At 42.1% G+C, this 22,348-nt stretch overlaps 1 long non-coding RNA gene across 1 annotated transcript in view; it reads left to right on the forward strand.

Annotated features, from left to right (window-relative positions):
• The first annotated feature begins 9,966 nt into the window (after positions 1-9,966).
• The window catches only part of LOC309593279, a 62,842-nt gene continuing 50,460 nt past the window's right edge, over positions 9,967-22,348 (forward strand). Inside the window, exon 1 of the long non-coding RNA XR_014228747.1 lies at positions 9,967-10,189. This is a non-coding gene — a long non-coding RNA (uncharacterized lncRNA). The remainder of the gene's footprint in view (positions 10,190-22,348) is intronic.

Here is a 22,348-nt window from a genome sequence, read left to right on the forward strand (position 1 = left end):
GAATTGCGGGTAGGGACTTGCTGAAACTGTGATTATGCAAGTCTGTTCTGAACTAATATCCTGCACTGATCTCCAATGATGCTGTGCTTGTGAGACTGCAATGTTTCAGAGGCAGTTTAAGGCTGAGGTCCTTTCGTGTTGATGCAAGAGCTGATGTTAACATCATTGTTCTAGAATTTGACAAATGTGTTAATTATATTCTGTGTTCTGTAAGCACTGTCACTGCAATATGCCTCACTTTCTGTCCTGACTGTTGCTGCTTGAATTGTGAAGTAACCTGACATCTATCTGTTTTAGAGATGACAATGTTTTAAAGGGAGGTGAAATGATTCCTATATATGAATTCCAAGGTCTTTTTGAAATGAAACACTACACGTGCCTAGCAGTAGTAGATAATAAGCCTTCTTTCAAACTCCATTTGAGCAACAAAGCTGCTGCCATCTCAGTGTTTTGTATACATTTGTGAAGTAAGACAGTCAGTATTTAGAAAAAGCACTTATCCTGTATAAAAACTGTAAGACATAAAATGAAGCAACTGGGGGCAAAGCTTCCCCAGACCCCCTCCCTATTTTCAAAAATCCTAAATAAGTTTAAATTTGAAACCTGGTGTTCACTGATGGGCTAGGCTGGTAATAGTCAGACTTGCTCCTGTGACTTATATGGCTGGGAGAGAAGAAATTTTGGAGCATAGTGAAGTTTTTCCAGAAATCACATGCCACTTCTGCCTGTCTGCTTGGGAAGAATGTAAATGTGAGTGTGTTTCCTGGTGATTGTCCAGGTGATAGCTTCTTTGGCATTCCACTGAACGGCCACCTGTCCGCTTGTAATAAATGATGGCTATAAAGGGAAGTGATCACAGCCACGATACAGCCAGAGGCATTTGTTTATATTCTTATAATATGTATCAGATTGAATAGAAATTATCACTTTACAATTGACAAATGGAGAGTGGAGGTAGTTGGTGGGTATGAGGAAGCTCAGCCGGAGCTGGGCCAGCTGCAAACTTTCTTCAGTGAAGGCTGTCTGCAGAATGCAGGTGTTGAGCCAGCCAGTGATTAATGGTAAAGATGGAGACTTGCTTGTGTTAATGATCCAGATATCTTTGTATAGCAGCACACAGTCAGTAAAGCCTCTTGTTGCTTCTCAGAAAGGATCCTGATGGGTAGAGGCTGCCATTTTGGGGGTGGACGGTGTAATTAAGTAAATAGGGGCCAAAGCAGAGGAGTATTCTTGGGCATTTCTCCAGCAGAATAGTACTGCCATGTAGTGTTGCCCCTTATAGTTTAAGTGGTGTACAAGACCAGGATTGCTGAACCAAAGCAGAGCACACCTGGCTGGATGCAGAAGTGCTATTATATGTTACTGTAACGATAATACTGTTGTGTCAACAGGGGAAAGGGGTATTCTTTGGATCTCTTTCAGATCAAGAGTCTGCCTTATGCGATTGCTTTCCTGAATGGCTGCTGCTATTTCTTCTTCTTGTCTCTGTGTAGAAACAGCACTTCCTCTTCCGGATCAAGAAGCTGATTATGTCCAAGTGAGAAGCCCAAGAACTGATCAGGGGCTGGAGAGAGAACCAAGTGCATTCAGTCTGCAAACAAGCTGAATGTTTTAAGCTCCCGCTAGTATTTAATGCTTTTTGGCAAGTCTTGGGAGGGATACTGGAACTAAAGAAAAAGCTTGGACCACAGATGGAAAAACAATTTCTCAAGACAAGAGATACCATCTCTGCTGCTTGGCATAAATTTAAAACTAGACTGGACAAATCTTTAGAAAATATGCAGCTGGTAGAAGCAGTGAGCTATGTGCCATCTATGAACTATTTGTCAGGAGAGCTTTTTGGATTCTACATGTGAAGACCTATTCCTGCAGATATCTGTAGTGATCTGCCATGTTCTTATTTGCTGTCTGAAGCTATTTGGAGGTGGAGTTGTTGAAAGAAATGAAGCAGGAGTGGCTAAGGAAGCAAAGTGCAGGTGAGAGTGCTGCAGTGCAGGTCAGTTCCATCCTTTGTGCTTGCCTCCCATTTTGATATGGAGGAATAAAGATAGCATCATCATCTATAGGTATTTTGGAGAAGAAAAAATTATGGAACATGGAACAAGCTCTAGCATAAGTTTAATGTCCTCTCGCCCACCTGTTCCCCTCTGAAAATGTTCCATATAGGCCCAGCCACCAAGGGTGTCTGTCTGTGAGTCTATGGGATATAGAGCTGACTTGAGTGAAAGCTCCATGTGAGAGAGGCCCATCACATAGCTACTGCCAGGAGTGGGAATAGACTTGGTTATAAGCTGCCTTTGTGCTCTTCTTTCTGTTTACTAAAGTGCTGCCTTGTGCCTGGTAAGGGAGGCTACCCTCTAATTCTTGGAGTCTTTCCCTAAATCTGTCTTTTCAGTTTGATAGAAAACATATGTCCCAAATCTCTGAGAACTCATAACTCCTGCTGGTTGATAAGTTCAGGGAGTGCTGCCAGTCAAGCCTGTGCAAGGACTTTCAACTTGGAAAGGAATGCTCTCTCTTAATTTTCTGCACAGATACTGAATACTACTAGGGAAAGGGTTATACATGAGTTGGGTAATTTAAAATGTTTCACTTTCTTGTGGTGGTGTTTTGAAGAAGCATCAGTTTTTTTCCTAATGTGTTAGCTCTACTGATGGCTGTTACTTTAGGTTTCCCCACCAGCAGAGGAAGCTATTGGATACAAATGATCTCTCATTTTTCTTTTGCTGCTAACAACTAAAAGGCAAATGGTGCTTTGTCTGGCTTGCATGGGACAGCAAACTGTTCTGACTGCAGGCCCACTGGCTTTGGCTTGCTTCCCTGTCTTAAATTTCATTTCACACCTCATGTTTGTGCAGTGCTGTCGTGGTTTAACCCCAGCCGGCAACTAAGCACCGCACAGCTGCTCTCTCACTTCCCCCGGTGGGATGGGGGAGAGAATCGGAAGAGTAAAAGTGAGAAAACTCACAGGCTGAGATAAAGACAGTTTAATAGGTAAAGCAAAACCCACACACGCAAGCAAAGCAAAACAAGGAATTCATTCACTCCTTCCCATCAGCAGGCAGGTGTTCAGCCATCTTCAGGACAGCAGGGCTCCATCATATGTAATGGTGCTTGGGAAGACAAAACGCCATAACTCCGAATGGGTGTGTTCTGCCCCCCCTTCCTTCTTCTTCCCCCAGCTTTATCTGCTGAGCATGACATCATATGGTATGGGATATCCCTTTGGTCAGTTGGGGTCAGCTGTCCCAGCTGTGTCCCCTCCCAGCTTCTTGTGCACCCCCAGCCTCCTCGCTGACGGGGTGGGGTGAGAGGCAGAAAAGGCCTTGACTCTCTGTAAGCACTGCTCAGCAGTAAGGAAAACATCTCTGCGTTATCAACACTGTTTCCAGCAGAAATCCAAAACGTAGCCCCATACTAGCTACTATGAAGAAAATTAACTGTACCCCTGCCAAAAGCAGCACAAGTGTGGAGGCTTCTCTCCAGAGATCTGGCTTAGATAGAGCATGCTACTCTACTCACTGCTGCCTGGTCTTGCTAGGACAGACAGTTCCTTGCATAAGTTCATAAATCACATAATGCATGATGTGATCGATACATCCCTTCCATATTGAAATTCCAATAATCAGCTTGCCCGAGCAAGTAGGAGACCAACCCTGATACATATATGCCTCAAATCCTGTTATGTCTATCAACATGTGGCTTTTAGGGATTTTGTCACAAATGCTGGCACTGTAAATTCTCTAGAGCAGTAATTTTGATGTGTTTCTGCTTGTGAAGCATCATTCAACAGTAGGAAGTTATTTTTATCCCTGTGCTCAGAATTATGTGCTTGTTTTAGCTGTAATGTCACAGCTGTGGGCTTGTATTCCTAGTTCTGTCACTGACTCCTGTGTCCTAGAGAACCTGCTATTGCTTTCTGTGCTGTACTTTTTGATGGGACAGCAATACCTTCTTCTAAAACCATTCCAAAGTCTTCAGGCAAGAAGAACCACCTAAGCAATGCTTTGTGAATAGAACTCCTAGGCTAAATGATAAAGGAGAAACTCAAAAATCCCTTTGCTGGTTTAGGATCTTAATATCTTTTTGTTTGGAAAAATTAAATTGTCCTTCTTGTAAAGCTTACAAAAGCAGAACTTTGATGCTTGTCTTAAACCTGAAAGTTCTTACAGTAAGAAAAAAAACCTGCTTATTGCTCTAGCTTTACCACACTTTCTTTGTGTGTTACATTGACCGATTCTTGTCCTCTTTTAATCCAGAGAAGCACAGAATGATGTTGCGAGGGGGAATCTAAGGCAGTTTGAATTTATCCACTCAAGTCTCATGCGGAGGAAGTGATGAATAAAGTACTTATAACTTTGCTTAGATAAATGCCACTTTGTCATGGTGTCATAAATAAAGTCTGTGCAGTTGTAACAATTAAATTAAGTACTGGCAGCAATTAGGTGCTATCTCCTAAATATATTTGTTGGCAGGTGCTGACACATACCTATAATTGCGATGTGTGATAGGGTGGAAGAGATGCCTTTAAAAAAAACCCCTAAAGTAACAAAAACACATAACAAAACAACCAATCCCGCCTCTTCTTTGGTGGTTTACTTTCTGATGTCTGATGGAACATTACTGATCTGAAGGGCAGTGCTGTTGCTTTTGTCTGACTGGTATTTAAGTAATAACTTAATTTGCTGCAGATTCAGTATAGGCATGCTTACCTGCTGTAAAGTTTAACTGAGTATTAACTTGCATGTTCTTACTTTGTGCTTTTCTTGTAACTGAAGTTGAAAGTGTCTAATGCCATGTTCATCTGGGAACACTGACTTTCATTCAGAGATACTTTAAATGCTTCTGTAGCTCAAATGTGAAATAGAAAGAGATAACAGGCAATGACAGCATATCTCAACAGTATATAGTGCTAAATTCATTAAACACTGTGAACTCATATTAGTAAAGTTATGGGAGATACAGGAGACCATGATATATATTGATTATGTAGTTGCAACCTGGGTATTTTCATAGCTGCAAAGGCTCTCCCCCTAGCACAAACTGCTCTGTGATGGGAGTGAGTTTTCTTTTTCCAGCCAGGACTTCTGTATATAGAATCCTGGCTTTTACTCCAGTCTGGAAAGTCCTCCCTTTTTCATCAGCACAGAAAAAAGCTGTGGGGAATGAGAGGAACCGAAAAGAATCGAATTAGTGTGTAGAGGATACAGTCAGTGAAGCTAAAAGTAAGTGTGAGCTGCTAAAAGCTGTTGCAGTGCTAGTGAGAAGCGAGGGGCTGAGCATGATTCCTCAGCACATTTCCTAGAGGAGAGTATCTTAACTCTGCTTTTGGTAGGGAAAATTTCTCTTTGTCCCTTCTGTCGTCATTGACAAAATTTGTGGGAACTATGGCAGTATGAAGCAGCTGTAAAAGTTTGAACAAGAATTTATGTAGCTTGATGTCCTGTTTGGTAATGGCACTATTGCATATTTCTGGGAAGAATAGCAGTGTTTGGTAATCCAGCAGTTTAGGGGCTTCCTGAGCCAAATGTTTTATATTAACAACTGGGATGAAAGGTCCTTACAAAGACTTTTGTAAGCCCAGGCCGAACTACATTTAGCAAAGCCAGAGGGGGGAGCGGTATGAATTAGATCTTCTCTTGATCCCTGAAATGTACACAAAAGTGTAACCAAAATACCTTCAGCCAGCCCCAGAGTAGCTTGTAGGGCAGTAGTGCCCTGGCTGTTTTGATTAACTCAGATTAAAAATGCAAAGCTCCTCTTTCAAATAGATGGGAAGGAGTTCAGTGAAACCTTATGACTTGGAAGAAGGGAGGACCAGAAAATACCATCTGTATGGGGCATTGTTTCAGACCAGAAGAATTCTTGTTTGTTTGGTATAGGATTTGAATCACAGGAGGAACTTGTTCTCACTCTATAAATGAGTGATTACTTGTCTTGTTATGCAGAGCAAATGTAGCCTTGTTAATACGGTTGCAAAAAGCCCTGTTATCATCTTAATAAAAACTTTGGATTTAATTATACCAGGGACCCTCCAAATTTTACAGCTTTCTCAGAGCCCATGGCACTCATAGTTCCTATATGAAACAGAACTGATTGTAGCTACCTGCCTTCCCTGCTCAGTACGGGGTGACGAGGCTCAGAGTATGAAGTATGAAGTAACACTTACGTGTGAGCGACTGGGCTGAAGACGTACAGTGGAGAAGGAATAATGCCTTAGGTGCAGTACAGGAACCTGCCGACTGTTCTTGGTTGTGTGTGTTACAAGCCCAAAGAGGAGCAGGCTGTGCACAATCTAACCAACTCTCAACAGGCTCAACCACAGATTCCTTGCAAGCTGATGCTATTTAGAAAGAACACTGGCATCTATTCTGAAGAAAAAATCAGAAAGCCATTACTTGTTAGACAAAATGGATAAAAGCCCTAACACAGTGTATGTGATTTCCTCTTTCTTACAGGTTTACTGCTTGCTCTCTACCTTTTAAGGAGAATCAGGGATTTGAGTTGTTTGTTGGGTTTTGCATGTGTGCTATTGTCCTCTTCTTGCTTTTTCCCCACCTGCTGGCTTCTCTTCTCTATATCTGGGCCTTCCAGGCTGATGTATACCTGCAGCATGAATGTGAAGGCATGCAGCTCTGGCACAAGGCCATCCCCTTTCCCCCTTTTCCCCCCATAGCATGTGCCAAATACGTTAAGAATCGGTCAAGAGGACTGCTACAAAAATAATATCACTGGCATTATCTCTGCTTCTACTCCCCTAGGGCTCCCTGTGCAGCATTTATGCATTGTTAACAGGATGGCAATGCTACCTCCTTCTATGGTGCTTGGGAAAATGGTCCCCCTAAGTGATGTTAGACTTTTATCTCACTCTTGAGGTTTTTTTCCCCCCTCCGACTGTCTCAGCTATGTACTTATTCTCAAATTTCAGTCTAGAAGGTGATCTCTGCATTTTGCTCTCTTGTGGTGGGTAGGGCACAAGGGGACCCTGGAGCACTGATGTTCCCTTTCCTTTCTTTCCCCAGAGATCCTGCATGCAGGTGACTCTTCTCATACAGGACTGATGGCAGCTCCCTCTAGAGTACATCAGTGCTGCCCTACCCTGGACCGCTGGGTAGGAATGAGAGGTAGAACATCTCTGGCCCTCCTTCTCTAACAGTTTTGCCCCGTGTGAGGGTTGTGTCCCATGGCAGTATATCTCAACATATCCTTAGTGCATAATTATGCTCTGGAGCTGACTTTTAACAGTGATAATTGCCTTCCCTATAGTTTTCCACTAAGGGACTGCTGCATGCTTTACGTGGGTTAATGAATTAAGTACCCCATGTGACATCAGTCTCTCTCATTATGCTTGTTCCAGGGGGATGAAGGAAACTATGCATTATGATGGGAATTGTCAACAACTAGTCGGAGCTACATGCAGACCAGCCAGCTCTGTCCACTAAGCAAAAGTGTACATTCACTCTGAGCTGGATAGCTTTTGGGTCCTGACTTGCAGCCACTAGCTCATGACACTAGGCAATGCTTCCAGTTCTCCTTGCCTCTTTCCTTTTCACTTTGGCTCTTCCTTCTGCCCACCTGAACCAATTCCAAGAGAAGAGAGCTAATAACACAATAACTTGGGGTGGGAATCCTTCCACTGCACACTCTCCCCACCCCCGCTCCTGTCCATACAAGATTGATAATGAAACCGATACCTTTCACCGGCGTAATTTTCATATTTAATGAGCGTGACTCAGAAACTATTACATTAATTAGTCAAATCCCACAAACCGTTAATGGTGCACGCAGTAATTAATATTGTATTCAATTAAAAGCTGACCTGTTTCAGGTGCCTTCCCCTGGTTTGGGGGGCTCTTTGCAGACAGCGTATGTTCCAGTGCCTGAGGCCAAGCCTTTTATTTTGTTCCAGTGGTGGGCAAGGGAGGTATTCTTTATTCCTGTTTTGCTTTTATGGATTTTTTTTCTCCATGAACATATGCTGCTTTCTCCCCCCCCTCCATCTCCAAACGTGGCTGTGCTCACTATACAGACAACCTGCTTGCTGTGATTTATGGGTTAGCACAGTGCGGGGCTCACAGACTGGAAAAATTCCAGTTTACACAAGAATTCCCTGAAAAATGAGCTTGGTTAATTTATTTCTTTCATTAACGAGTTTGAACTGTGAGATAATCTTTCTGAAACCCACTACCCTTGCCTTCACAAACCCTGAGAAGCAAAAACGGCCTCTGTTCTGCTTCCACAGGGCTCAAATTCACATCTTAACTAGCTGTGGACAAAAATGTGTGGTCAAAACTTACTTCTTAAACTTCTTTAAAGAGGTGGGGTTTTTTTCTAACCTGAAGGTGAGAGGTGGTTGACCGAGATCCTAATGTTACTGTTTCAGACCTGCTCGCTGGTTAGCTTGCTGCTGTGTCCTGCTGAAGCCTGTGCATTTGCTGCTCTTTGGTTCTGGAGGAGCAGGGTGCAGTCTTTAAGCTAAGCCTCTGTGTCACAGCAGCCCCCCTCCTATTGAGCTGTGGTTCACTGGTTGCCTAAGATCCACAGACCATATCCAGTAGTTTCCTGTGCCGTTTCCTCCTGTTCAGTACAAGGTGATGAGTTGTACATAGGTCCAGTCCTGATGCTCCCGTCTGCTGATGTGATCTGAGGACCACTGGATACAGTGACCTTGCAGTTGAGAGTTGTTGCTTCAAATCAGTTTGGGCCATTCCACCAGAATTGTTAACAAAAACTTTTTGTGTTTATTTTTTTTCTCCTTCTTTTTTCCCCTGTTGCCATGGTCACAGTTATGGTCTGTTTCCAAGTGCTCTGCAATGCCTCTGTTCCATGCTGAATGGCTTGGAATATGTTAACTAATCCCTTCGGCATATTCAGAGACCTCATTTGGAGTGGTGGACTTGGCAGTGTTAGGTTAACGGTTGGACTTGATGATCTTAAGGGTCTTTTCCAACCTTAACAATTCTATGATTCTATGACTCTCTCATTTTCTGATGTTCTGATGTGCAAGGGGGCAGTACTGAATACAGCCCTAAACCTTCTCACTGAAGTTGAATAAAGAGGAGTTATTGTCACCCATCGGTCTCATAAAAGTTGTATCTGTAGATAAATACTAAAACAGCATTTGTAATAAAATTGCCCTGCTTGCTTTGGTATCTGCTCTGACCAAAGGCTTTTCCACTGAATCGTTGCTCTCTAACCAGATCTCTTGGTTTCTGTTGCCATATTGCATTATTTTCCCCTACAGATAAATATGTTGCTATTCATACTAATTTTCTGCAGAACAGAAGGGAAAAATACACTCGTCTTGAAAATATGCTATTGTTACAAAGACTTTGAATGAGAAACACATGAAATATCATTGTGATTTCTTCCTAAATAAGTTTAGTCATCTTTTAAGAAAATAAGAAATGCTTTGAAACAAAATAATACAGATGCTTTGTAAACATCTATTATTATCCTTTTAAATCAACAGAATTTATGAGGAGTTTCACTTATTATCATTAAAGACTTCCATGGCAAATCTAGTAATGGTGTCCACATACTGATGCCTGTTCATTAGTCCAGCTAAAATGTTTCTGTTTATGTAGTATTTGCCACACTTATGATGTCTTTCAGCCTTTTGAGTTTGTGGACCTCTCAAATACTTTTCCATGGATGTGTGGGTTCCTGTATAGTGACACTGAGCCTACTGACAATGGGATTGCTTCTTGTACATGCCTTTTTGTGGTTCTCTCACAAGTATTTTGAGGAATCCTGGTGGTCTGCAGACTGTAAGCTGAAATATGTTAGTGTGGATGATGCAGGCATGCAGTACTTGACCTTAATGATGTATAGGGCAGGGAGAATGTTGCTTTTTGTTCCTTATCAGGAATTAGTATATACTGTATTAAATACTTCAGAAGTAGCAGCTGAGTATAGTATTGCTAATCCTTTTAACTTGCATATGCTTCCTTTGGAAGGGCAGCTATCAAGTGTGGATGACTGAAAATAATGGCTGACTGAAACCACTGATATGAATACTTGTGTACTCTGAGCCACTACCACTCAGTTTTCATTGAGGATCCGGAAATTTTAATGAGGCCTGCACAACAAGAGTCAGTGGGCTGTCCCCTGTTCTGCCCAGTTGGCTACACACTGCGTATCACTGCTGTGGCTGGCACTGCAACAGTGCATCACAGTGAGGGGCTGGGTGAGTACTGAAAAACATGGAATCTCCCACAGGACCATGGTAAACATCCTGTGATCTTGAGATTGCAAGGGTCAGGCAAAACTTACTTTCAGACTGCTTTTTTCCCCACCCTCCATCACTGCTTTGACTTATGCAAACTGAGGATGGACTGTTCAAAATGACTGAAGGGAAGCTGGTTTGGGAATTGTTATCTAACCTCCATAGGCCTCTGCAAATCTCAGTGTAATGTTTGTGGAATGCTGATAGGACTTTCTGGACTATTTAAAAAAGTATAGGCTATGTTCTTGTACCATTGTTGACAAGTGCCTTGACAAGCACGTTGCCAGGTACAAACGCAAGTTCTCTGAGAAGGTGCAGGTTTATGTGCTGCATGCATTCATACAGCAGGCAAAGGAAGTACGTGCTTTTTAATTCCTGAATACCCCTTAAGTGTGACATCGGTATTTCCTGGACAGCTGGCTGGGTTGCTAGCTGGCAAGGTGGGCCCCCTGTATTCTTTTCCTTCAAGAACATTTTCCTGGCAAAACAAGCAAGACCTTCCTACATGTTTATATTCTGTAATATAGTGACCATCTTGTTCATATAATCTGCAATGCTTTGTGTTGAACAGAGACAGCTCTTTGACTTGGAAGGTTGGCTTACTTTGTTTCCTTACGCTACAATGCTGGACCATGTGGTTAGAGGAAGCCAAGTGAATTTTCTGTTATTTTCAGGAGCTGGAGTTTTCCCCTAAGGAACTGGTGATGTTCACTGAGAAAAGTCAGGGCAGAGCGAAGTTGAGTGCATATTGAAACTGAGCTCCTGTCTTTCCTCTAGAGACTGAAGTTAATGGGGCAGCATGTAGAACCCTCCTGGTGCACAGCTACATGGTCACTGAATATCTGGCAGTTGTTTTTCTCCCATCATTAGGAAGTTTATTGTGCCTAAATGAAGGAAGGTCTGATTTTGGGGGGAGAAACATTCAAAATGTACATACTTCTTAACAGGAAAACCAAAATAATTCTCCAAGTCTTTGTCATTGTGCTTAAGTAGTCCCAGTCTAAGTGTAAGCTCTAAGATATGTGGGCAAAAAAGCCTTTGATCGTGTTGTGCTAAAGTGTGGAAGATAAGGCAGCTAAGCTAGGAGGAGAAGCCATGGCATGAGTATTGCTTGATAAACTTGGGATGAAAGAAGAGAAAGAGCCCTTTGCGTATGAGCTTCTTATCCTTCTCATTTAGAAGGAAACCAAAACTTAAATAGGAAAATATTTCTTCTGCCTCTGATTCCTAGGACAGTCCCACTCCTTTAACATAATTTGCAAATGAGAACAAATTCAAGTAAAACTAATTGACCATCTCTAGGGAGAATCAGAGAAATAAAATGTGATTCAGCTCTTCTGCCTAAGGAAAAAACACTTCTAGATAAATGACATTAGGACAGTAGATGTCTGCTTTTTTCCTTTCTTTGTAGAAACACCTTCATTTAGTTTGCAAAAATATTGCTGTGAAGAGCCAAGAATATTACTTTGCTGAGTAACTAATTTGGAGGCTAGATGAAAACAAATAATCTGGATACATCTACATTTTATTTTTTAAAGTCTTATCAGTTAGTCAACCACAAGTGATTGGGGTCAATGGCTTTATAAAAACAGGAAGGGACAAAGAACCTCACCCTAGGATATGGTACCACACCAAAGCAATTGTACGCTATATCTGTTTGCAGACATGATGCTGTCTTTTAGCAGCTCTATCCCAGGTACTTCTCAGAGGATCCTACTGGGTAAGGCCCATGTACAGTTCCTAGCCTTTAGCGCTCATCCTTTGGAAAGGCAACAGGGTTTTAAAAATGATTCAGATCTGAGTTTTTCCCTTTTGGCCTTCTTCTTAAATCTATTTGCCTTGACATTTCTTCTCTCTTCATGTTAATCTTCTCTTGTAAGTGGCTGTTCTTGCTCCTGCGTCATGCTAATTTGTGCCCTTTCCAGTCAACAAGTTCTTCAGAGACCTGTGTTTCCTCACTGGGTCTGTCTGTAGGGAAAAGGACATTTTTCTCTGCCACTATAATACCATACTGAGCCCATTGTAGTTGAGCTTCTGGGAGAGTTTTGTTGGCATAACCAGTTCTGTAAACCTGCCTATATGTCCATACTGATAGGCCTGTAAATATAGACATGAATGCCGAAATCTGGTCATGCACAGCCATGAGGATGCTTTGTCTGAGACCATATTTCTGTTACTAGTTCACTATTTTCAGCAGAGCAAATCTACAGGTAAAGAACTTAATACTAACAGTCCTTTGCCTTATCTTTTCTGTGCCAGCTCCAGCCATTTGTTCCGTGGCTTCTTATAAAGCATAGTTCATCTTATCAGTGGCTTCTTCATCACTTCTGTGGCTCACAGCCCTTTGCCTGATACCTGCTCAATCTTCCAGCCCTGAGCCCAGAGACTCTTCATTCACTTTTTTTTTTTTTCCCCCCAGAGACTGAATCAGTAAAGCTTTGGCTGATGCCCAGTTTGTAGCTACCCAGAAGCCTCCTGGCTTGAGAGTACCTGCTTTATTACATATTTACATATCTTATTTCATGTCTAATGTGGACAGGGGCATTGTCTTGGCTTTTACCAAGACTCCTGCAGGCCAAGTTTTGGCCTGATGGAAGATGCCTGAATATGTCCTACCTGTGAACATTCATGTACGCCATCATAATATACTTCTCTTGTTAGAAAGGTTACCCTTTCCTTCTGTTCCAGTTGAGGCTCCTCTCCCTTCATCTCTGTTGTTACATTTCCATTGTGCCCTAGAGCAGCTGCTGTTGTTTCATTATGCACTCCTCTGGGCCATTGCCTGTCCATTCTTCTTGGAATGGAAGTCACCAAACTCTTGTTCCTGTTTGGGACTGAGACAGGATTGTCAAGAAAGGAGTAGTAGTTGTGGTCGAAAGCATGTGTGGTTCTCTTAGTTCAAAGAAAAAATGGCTGGGAAAGTGCTATTTTTTTTTTTTCCTTGTTTACAAAGGAAGTACATAAAGCCTTATTTCTTGAATATAGCAAGGGCAAACAAAAAGTAGGGTTTTTTTTTTTGTTTGGTTGGTTTGTTTGGTTTTTTTGTTTTGTTTTGTCCTGATAGGACTGGCTAAATCCCAGCACAGGTCAAACATGTCTCTCCTTCCTCATGGGGCCCTCTCCCTTTGCTTCCATGATTGCCTTCAGCTGTTGCTATGTACTGGTGGAGATGTATAGGTTGTTATGCATTTCATGTCGCTCAGAGACCTAAGCAAGAAGTAACTCAGATTCAAGAGACTTTCCTTTTAGCCCGCCACCTTGGATGGAACATCTAATGGTGGCAAATGTGGCGTCATCCAGGATTAGGCTTGGAAACTGATGTTTGCCAGCAGCCTCAAGCACAGCATAATAGGTCATGATCTTAAACTTTCTAAGAACTATTTTGATACCCTAAAGATGAGAATTCTCACAGTACCCCTATTTAGTCAATGGTGGATGGATTAAAGAGCACAAGATTTGGCTTGCTGGATATGGATACCTTTCAGAAAGCAGGAGAAACCTGTACTTTTCTGTGCACAATGCCAAAGAGCTGCTTGTGAGGATGGGTAGTATCCACGCATAAGGAAAGCAGTTGTGAACTCTGTGCATCTGTGTCTCTGTGTATATATGTGTGTGTGTCTCCATTTCCAGCACAGGAGAGAATCCAACAATATTTCACCCAAATGAGAAATGTTATTCTGCAGATTAAAGCCACGCAGTGCCTGGTTTTGTCTTTATTTATGCCTTTCTATTTCCTTCTCTGCTGACATGGGTGCACATGCCGGGAAGCACTGAAGGACATAATTGGCGTTGTGAAAAATTATTGGGAAGCCAGGACGTTCCCTTGCAGTGATCCCCCCCTTCTCTTTCCCATCTGTCACCATCTAATGTGACAAAGTTTTTATCGGGCATTGAGGCAGAGGAGATTAAAAGTAAATACTGCAATCAGGAAGCAGCTGGGGGGAAAATGTAACACATTTCACACTAAGCTGAACAGCTCATCAACTTAGCCTTGTATATCTACAGCGGAGGAGAGGGAGGGGAGGGTGGGCTGCAGGGGGATGGTGTGGTTCAACATGCTTATCCACATTGGGAGTCTGAAGAGGATCGTGTGTTTTCCTATACAAATAGGGTTCATGCATTCTGGCACTTGCTTGCTTTGGGAAGGAAAAAACCCCAGGATCGTAGTAGTTTTCCACTTGCTTTTGTAAAACACTGCTTTCCCAAGCTTTGGTTCATATATATTTTTGGACCCCCTTCCTGCTTTAGTGATGATTCTGGGTACTGTCACGTTCTGTTCAGCTCGGAGGGCTTTACAAGACACGTAGTTCTGGCTGCTGTGGGCTCACGTCACACCATCTCTGGAGAGCTGCAGGATGGAAAGTTTGTTGTCTAAGTGGGCGGCACTATGTACAGGTGGATACAATGATGTTCTAGGCCCGTGGAGCTGGACACCGAGGTCTTTGGTACACACTGTGCTGAGCACTGTTATGTTCTGTCCAAACTGATCTGCCTGCAAAGGTCAAGAAACTTGAAAATTTTATGCCACATTGCTTTATTCTTATTTCTCTGTATAAAAATTAAGGTCTTTGAGCACTATCAGTCACATAGTCTTCTTGCAAAGCTTTTAAAAGCTTTTGCTTTCATTTCCAAAACTGCTGCCTGTGTCATCTTCCTTTTTTTTTTTTTTATAGTGCTGATATGATGTGATCTCAGTCGTGGTGAACAAGGATAGACTGATGCATGTGGAGGGCTGTCAGAATCTTCTCTTTATCCTTGGGATAAATAAAGCTTTGGAAAGTGATGCAGGCTTCCCTGGCATCCCTGCCTCTGTGAATGTGTCTCCTGCTATGGAGGGACAGGATCCTCTTAGATCAGGAGAATCTCAGTCTCAAGCATTATTTTAGTCCTTGGCTTTGCAGATGAGTACCAGTAAAAGTCCAATTCAAGTAATTTATGTTGGCGTTTCTCATGAAGTGGAAAGCTATTTTGCCAGAAAATGGACTCTGACCCTATTGCTTTAACTAATTTGATGGGATTTCTTTAATTTACAATTACTTTCTGGCTTTCTTGTCACCTGTTCTTCAATGTAGATGAGTTGTCCTGTCATTGTTAGCAAGTTTTCTAAGGCTAAAAAAAAAAAAAATCATGAAGTCTTTCCAACTACTTGCTGAACAGTTAGACTGGACAGTATCTCCTCACGTGGGGTGAATTCCTTTTCCTGTGCTTGGTAATTTTTCAGGGTTTCTGAAAATACGGAGTTTGTTTCCCTTCTAGTCCGATAGCCTTGGTTCTGAGGTAAGTTTATTGTCACTTTTTTTCAGTAGCCTTCCGTCTCCTAGCACTCCTGGTGCAGCTGTGGTAGGGAGCCACCTGGGTTGGCATCACGTTGCCTGTTGGTGCCCTGCTCTGGTGGTGTCAGCCTGGGGCCATACAGCTAGGAGAGCTTGGTCAGGTTGGGGAACCTGTGACTAGGAGAAACTGCATCCCAGCCTCAAGCAATAGCTATGGGATGATTCTGTGGCTTCTCTAAAGCTTACAAATAGCAGATTGTAAGAATTTCTTGCTATTCTACCAGCATGCCTGTTCCTTGTTATAAATATTCATGTTGGCTTTGATCTCATGAGTTAGTCATTCTTTGTTGGTTATATAAATCCACCAAATAGGACAGTTACGGAAGTGCATACTTTCTAAACATTTGTTTGGTGACGAAAGTGGAACCTGTAACGTCTTCCAATGTTAACTTTAAAAAAAACCCCTGCCACTGGACTGCCAACAATGTGTATTTTGTCTGTATAACAGCAGTTACACTATTGGCTAAGGAACTCTGATATCTCCATAGCATGAAGGGAATGGGGTAAGGATTTAAAATAAGGTAAAGGGTCATTATTATACTTTTTCCAGTATCCCTGCATTATGAAAAATAGGTAAGTTATTGAGATTTTTCTTTTCAGTAGCTTGTATGATGTCAATAGCTGCTCGCTAGTGTTTGGCAGCTAAATCGTGATAATGCTGTCTGCAATAAGCAAGTACCCGTCCTCATTATGGAACTACTCATTTGCTCTCCTGTTGATGCAGTTACATGCTTTATCTTAGGTCTGTGATTTGGTCTTCTGTGTCACTGTTTCTCTAAACATCTGAAGGTCACTGTCATTTTACAGACTAGAACTGGGAGTCTTGCTCTTATTCTCACTCCCCTGCTATTGACATCAAAGCCAGAAGGAGAAGAAGGAGCCACACTGGTATGCAGAACATAACACACGAGGAATTAAACAAGTGAGGGAGGGGCTTGGGAAAAGTGCTAGATGAGCAGAGGAGTGTGTGCAGGAAGGATCAGGCTGGACCTTGAAAAACCCCAAGGATGGAGATTCCATGGTCTCTCTGGGTAACATGTTCCTCTACTTATTTACAGTGAAAACGTTTTTCCTTATATTCAGTCAGAATCTCCCTTCTTGCAATTAGTTCCCACAGTCTCTCATTCTCCTGCCATGTACCTCCATGAAGATCCTGGCTGTATCTTAATATTCTCCTTTTAGGTGTTGGAAGGTTGCTTAGGGTTCCCCTCTTGCTAAGCAGGCCATTTGTTTAAAAATGTTCTTCATTTTCTTGCTTTTTGGATGCAAATGCAGAGTACCTAATGTAAAGTTGAAGATGAAATTGAAGAATTTGAATTGAAGTAAAAAATGAACTGAAATTTAGCCACACAAAAGTTGTGGAAGCTAGGCTGATAAAACAGGCCTTCATCACACCATGGTGGTCCCCTAAAATGAAAGAATATGCTGTACAGCTTATTGCTGTAGTATGTCAGCATGGTAGTTCTGATAGGCCAAGAAAGAAAAGACAGTGGCAAAACCATGAAAGTCATATGTAATTCTAGCACTGGATTGATACCTTTTACCTTCAAATATCTGTGAGCTATTTCTTTTTGGGTTCCCAGAGAACATATTTAGATTAAAATCCCTTAGGAGGTGGGTCTTTCACACAAGCATTGGGATAACTTGATATGACTTTGATCAGATTAGAACCAGCATTGGTACTGCAGCCATTTCAGAAGTGATACAGTGTGGGGAAAAAAGGGTACTCAGGAGCTTGTTCAGCTTACACCCATGGCATACTGGTAGGAGCCACTGTTGGCATCTCATTTTCACAGGCACCATATTTTTTTGAGAATTTCTGCATTTATTTTTATGCATTTCACTTAAATCTCTGCCAAAGTCATGGAGATAGAGATGCTCTTGCTCCTTTAAAGCTTTTAGACTAAGTGGGGAATGTTGAAAAAACACTTGAGGTGATTACCTTTTGTCTCAGTCATGAGTTCCCCGCTTCACTCTATATCCCTCAGGCTTGGAAGATGCGAGGGCTAGAATCCAGGTTTGGGGCTCCCTTTCGCTAGTCATTAAGGTGGGGAACAACAGCGGTTGCTGAAGCCAGCCACATACCTGATGCATTTCCTTCCCCACCCCAAGTTGAACAGAGGAGAAGGCAATTGGGTAATTTGCTTCAAAACATTCGTGCAGAGCATCATGCTGTGGCTAAATATTTGCTCAAAATTATTGCCAGGAAGGTTGCCTGAGCCTTCCTCCTGTTCCATTCTTCTGCAACCCAGAAGAAACCCATGCAACCTATATTGATGGTTCCTGATGTTCAACTGCCAGTAGCTTTCTGTTTAATAGTGTTTTTTAAAAAACAGAAGGAACTGATTGTTTTTAGCAGCTGCTGCCTCAGGGTGCAGTCATGTGAGCAGGCAGGCTCAGCCCTTGGTGCTGTCCTCTCCAAGGAGTCCTTTGATACAGGAAGCCCTGTTAGTGCAAAAAGTAGCACTTTCCCAGGGTTAGGTGGATGCTTTGCTGCTAAAGATTCTGCCTTTTGGATAAGACATAAAGCTGAGGTTCTGAACACTTGCATATTTTTGTAAGTGTTCCCTGACTCTCTCCTAGGTGTATTATAAAGAGTGCTTGTGCTTTGTTTGGGCAGTACCAAGTACCGTGATGAAGTGCAAGTAACTCAATGGGATTTATACGAGCTTATGAAGCGGAGAATAAACCCCATAGTTTGCACAGTAAATCAATTTGTAAAGCGCTTTGGGATCTTTCTGGATGAAAGGCGCTATATAAATGTAAGCCATGACCATTCATCATTATTGAATATGAAATAGAGATATACACTCTATCAAGCTAGCAGCAATAGGCTTGGGCTCATGATTGCTCACAGGGCCCAATCAATCATCAGATCACGACATAATGCAGCTAGAATAAAAAAAAAGAAAACCCACAGCAAATCATTCCAAGCAAGGCAATTAATGGGCATCCAGTATAAATAGTGATCTCAGTCAGGGAGACTGGGCTTTTCCTGAACAGTGGAGTTGATGCCAGAGCCATACAGTGTGAAAGAGAGAATTACTAATCTAGTGTTAGCAGGGAAAGGAAAGATTCCTCACCAGCAGTATGCCATACAGACATTCACCACAGCTAGACTAAAACGACATTGCGTCTATGCTTTTCAGAATTGGATTTTCTTTTTCCATTTGGGAAATGGAATAGAAAATGTTTTTGTGCAGAAAGTGTTAGGCTTTGTTCTGCATTGAGTCAGAAATGCTGTTCGCTTTTTTGCACCAAGTTGTAGCCCAGGCTCCTAACCTAACCTTGGGCGTCATATATAGTATATATGGCTCTTGCAATACAATATGCACAAAACTACAGTCTTCATAGGATGCAAGGACTGGGACCAGACTGTGCCTTGCATGACAGGGTGTATAATCTGTTTCTGCTGCTCGTCCTTGGAGACACTGACTGCCATAACGTGCGTTATTTTATGCCAATTAAGTTGAAGTGTAGGCTGCTCCAGTACTCTGCTTCAAGACCCAAGCAAACTGAGGGCTTTCTTCACTTGTGTAAGAGCTCTTTATGTCTATATATTTGCCTCATGAGGGAAGGCAATACCTGATATGAACTTCCCCTCCTCCTCCCCTCAGTTGTGCTGATGTGTCTGTCTCTCAAGCTGCTGTGATGCTATGGGATATAATATTCTGTTCTCATTTTCTGTTTGTTCGCTATTACCAAAAAGAGATTGAAATTTAATAAAATATAAGGAAGGGGGGTGAAAATTGCAATAAGAAAGTGGGGGGAGGGGATTAATGATGCCATTACATAAAACCTGTCTTACCACAGGCCAGCTTAGGAAGAATGGGAAACTCCCCTCAGCTCTTCTATTGCCATGATCACCAAGCAGTAGCCTTCAGATTATATACAGTCTATAGTGCCCTGTATTGTTACCTGCAGCTATCTTCATCTCCGGTACAGAGGTGTAGCCTAACATGTTCTGGAATCACGAGGTGGAGGAGATCCGCAGTGCCTCAAATACCCCTTCTGTGCCAGAAGTGCTGCTGTTGCAATTCAATATCCCATCAGAAGTATGACTGTAGGATTGGGAGATGGACAATCCTGAACAATCAGCCTGTAGTTCTGATAAACCCTGTGCACAAGGCCTTCTGGCAGCCATCGATGTGGCTGCTTTCACTCATGCTTTCCTGTAGCTTTAGAGTTATGAGTGTGCTAATAGCAGATGAAACTCAGCTACTGCTTGGCCTTGTCGAAGTGGGGCAAAAAAATCAGCACTTAGAAGGACTGGATCAGAGAAGTTACTGAAATTAGCTGCAGTCCTGCTCTGTAAGATGTGTAGCTTGGTAAGGTGCTCGGGTTGTAAAATAGATGGCCTAGTTATAAGCAAGAGGTAAAGAGTAAGTGGATGCCTAACTCACCTGCCCTCAGGGGAACCGAGGCTGAAAAATAAAGTAGATGTATGTTTTCTCTTAATTTTTCCTACCTTTTCTTCAGGATGGGAATTTCTTGCAAGGCAGGATCTCAGCCATAGCTTGTTCCTTTGTGTTTGAAAGTGGTGCCATTTCAAACAAGCCGTTATGTTTGACAATACATATTCTACCTCTTTTCTGGTTTCCCATGCCACACAGCTTTAGGGTGCATCTCAAATCCATGCACGTGAATCTTCATAGATCTGCAAACTGTTGTTTCCCAACTCTGAAATTCTTATCTTTGCACAACAACATTGCAATTGCATTGTTATTTCTAGCAGCAATCGATATCCTTTCAGTCAGGCTTTTAATAGCTTCTTGATTAATTAATTAGTTTAGTTAATGTAGCTAATTTTATAACTTCTTGATTAATTGATTAATCAAGTAATGGTTTTTACAGTACTTCTAACTGTAAAATGTGGTAGAAGTACTAAGCAATAGGATATTATTAGTTATTGGGTTTTTTTAATACTGTCCTGATTGGCCAAATCCTACCAAACAGTTTATTCAGACTGAATATGTTAATACTAGATCTGCCATGGAGTTCTTTCAGTTTGCATGAGTGGATGTTAGTTATATATAAGGTCAGAACAAATAAAATAGAAACCATAAATTTATTTTATTATTACACAAATAATCTGTACAAGGCAGAGTAGCATAAAAAGAAACTGTTAAAATGATCAACTCTCCATTAAAACTCTGCCATGTTATAGGAACCTGTTGGCAGCATATGCTTCTACAGTTATTGTATGCATCTGTTGTTTAGACTGTGAATTCACATGGGCAAGGATATATCCTTACAGAATGCTGGTCCCCTTACAAGATAGGTTCTGGTATATAAGATTGATATATTTAAATAAGTACGTCACCAAGTGAATTTCTGTATTTGGTGGCGGTTTCTTTCTTTGGTTAAGATTATACCTGGAAAGCTTTACCATATGCTGCAGCAAGTGCTTAGTATGAAAGCAACTAATATGGCAGCAGCTGTGGAACTTTGTTGACAGGACTTGTACCAGCCTCATCTTTTCCCACTTGGTACAGTTCCAAAGATATTACTAAGTTTGCGTTAGCACATTTTGTATATGTGTCTGCATTCATCTCAAAATCACATCTCACTTAAATCATGGGGAAGGAAGGTGGCAAAGATACTACCTAACTCCAAAAACAAGGAAGGGAAGTTTTCTAGGCCAAGCAGATCACTAGAAGCCATAATGGACAATTAAGTGTGTTGATATGTTTATAATAATAATAATAATGGAAGAATCACCACAACGGAGGATTTCACAGTATTAAAAAATTAAATCATGCTCAGGGCAAAGGCAGGGGGTGAGAGGAAATGACCCAAACTATGCTGTGTTTTATATTACCACCTGGAAAGGGGTTTTGGGTCATTGTGGTTAGATCTCCAAAGCGTCAGCCCAGTGCCCCAAGGACACATTCTGTTCCTGCTCTGTCTCTAATCATCTTTCTTTAAGTATCTGCTCTAGGCCATTGCCAGAAGTAATGTTCTAACATCGACTGCACCCTTGACTGACATAGCTACAGTGCTGGACAAAATGGATCTTGTCTTGGGAGATTATTGTGCTTGGGCAAAGTGGAAAATAGAGCAGATAGAGGCACACCTGCAGAGTGTGAATCATTTAAAATACAATTAAGTACAACAGATACTTTATTTAAAGCCTAACAGCTGTAAAATCTGCTCTAAACCACCCACAGAAAAGAGAAACATACTGTGAGTTAAAAAGTAAATAGTACAAGAAATCAAATGAGTCGGAATATAAAATCTGATGTGTACATTGGGGAGGTAGGTATAGCCAGGTATGGAACTAGATTTGGGAGAAACGTTGTAGATCTGTTCCTGGGGCAGTGCTGACATGTTTGGGGCATTCTGGTGGAAGAGGGCAGTTTGGTGAAAACATAATGGGCTCCTGAGCCACCTTTCTCCTCACTGCTCCTTGCTGTGGTCTCCTCTCTGGAGAGCTGCACTATTTTCTGCCACTCTCTTGACCAGACAGGTCGTCTTTCTTCTCCTCTTCCTCCCTCTGTTCATTCAAACTCAGAGTGAGGAGGTGGGGGGAGTGCTCAACTCCTGGCCTTTCCTCCACCCCTCGCTCCTTGGCCTCTGCTCTGAACCAGATACTCTGAACCAGAGAACTTTCTTCTGCTCACAGGTTAGAGATTGTGGTGCAAGGATGTGTCCCTTCTGCTTCCTTTGACTCTGGCAGCAGATATCTGCTCCTTGTTCACTCTCCCCAGTAGACCCCAGATGATCAGGCTGCCCTGCTATATCTGGTGCATGAGGCCTCAGAGAAGGCAAAAGTTGTGGCATCTCA

Source organism: Platalea leucorodia (genome assembly GCF_965183815.1).
Source record: "Platalea leucorodia genome assembly, chromosome: 7".
Taxonomy (NCBI): Eukaryota; Metazoa; Chordata; class Aves; order Pelecaniformes; family Threskiornithidae; genus Platalea; species Platalea leucorodia.